Genomic DNA, 1,783 nt, shown 5'->3' on the forward strand with positions numbered 1-1,783 from the left:
TCTGTGATTCCATTCTTGGAAATATTTTCAAACTCATCTGTTTGGATAGTTGACAACACCTCCCTCATTATTTTCTTCACCTCCTCTACATTGTCAAGTCACTATCCTTTCCTGTCCCTTTTCATTTGCGAAAACAAAAGAAGTCACACAGAGCAAGCTCAGGTGAGTAAGATGTGTGAGACAAGAGAGGCATGCTGTTTTTTGCCCCAAACTGGTGCACTGAGATGTCTCCGTGAGCAGGTACATTGTTGTGGTGGCAAAACCAGTCCCCTGTCTGCCACAAATCAGGCTTTTTTGGGTCCCACACTGCTCCGCAATCTTTTCAGCGCCTCTAAATAGAAAGCTTTGTTAACCTGGTGGAATTAACTCCAAATGCACTACAAGTTGACATTTTCATCCATTCGGGAAGTTGATGGACATCCAGAATGAAGTTTGTCATCAATTGACATTTCATCTTTTTTGAAATGAGAAAACCACATGTACACCGGAGTTTTTTCCATAGCGCTGTCCTTGTAAGCTGTGTTCAACATCACAACAATTTCTGGGACATTTTTCCTGAGCAGCAAGCAAAATTTCACACCTGCATTGTTGTTCTCTTAAAACGAGGTTCAAGTGAAACTTTTTAAAAAAATCATTTTATTGGGGGGGCTCATACAACTCTTAACGCAATCTGTACATATATCAATTGTGTAAAGCACATTTGTACATTCATTACCCTCATCATTCTCAAAACATGCGCTTTCCGCTTGGGCTCTTGGAATCAGCTCCTCATTTTTAATTTTTCCCTCCCTCCCTGCTCCCCCCTCCCTCATGAACCCTTGATAATTTATAAATTATTATTATTTTAAAGTGAAACTGTTTTATGAAAAAATTCAGTGTGACCAGAGAGAACCTTTCCAGGTCATGCCACTGGGTGCACTAACTCAGCAAGTTGCTTGGTGCTCGCCAGTGGGGAAAATGCATACTATGAAAGATTACCCAGTGGAGCTTTCCTCTGTTTTTATTCTTTTGGCGGGGAGTACTCCTCTTCTATATATATATATATATATATGAGGGTAGATTTATATAAAGAGAAGGAATATAACAGCTGTGGACACACAGCAGTACAAAGGGCTCAGTTCAACTCACTTTCATGGAACAGTTAATAAAGTTGAAGGCTAAATGTCCTTCAATTCTTGCCAGCTGCTGGTCCAAGGTCAAGGAAGCAGACAGCAGAATCTGCCTCAGGCAAGATGAGAAGGGTCTGTCTGCAGGCAGCAGACACAAGAGTGGGGCAGCAACAGGAGGCAGATGAGAAGTCCAGGCATAGCAGAGACCATTAGCTTGGGAGCAAAACAGGTACTGATAGAGCCTCAAGTTTTAGCAAAACTGCTAATTGAACTTCCCAAGAGCAAAATTATTTAGTCAAAATGGTTGACTAGAGGTCTGGCCCTGGCTAATGCAGCCAGAGACATAAGGTCATATTGCATATGAAGGGGATAGTTTAGATAAGAAATAATTGAATTTGTCTTTTAAGAATTGTATTTAGACCCCACACGCTTTATCTTTTTATTGCCGGGCACCATCAGCTTTCTTCACCACATTTGTTTATACACACATTTGTCTTCAGCAATCATGGGGAAGGTGAGCACACAATAATATGATTTTTTGTTCCTTGATGCCTGATACCTGATCCCTTCGTCACCTTGTGATCGCACAGGCTGGTGTATTTCTTCCATGTGGGCTTTGTTGCTTCTGAGCTAGATGGCTGCTTGTTTACCTTCAAGCCTTTAAGACCCCAGAC

Source organism: Echinops telfairi, unplaced genomic scaffold, assembly GCF_000313985.2.
Source record: "Echinops telfairi isolate 266 unplaced genomic scaffold, ASM31398v2 ScPeMD7_34;HRSCAF=130, whole genome shotgun sequence".
Taxonomy (NCBI): Eukaryota; Metazoa; Chordata; class Mammalia; order Afrosoricida; family Tenrecidae; genus Echinops; species Echinops telfairi.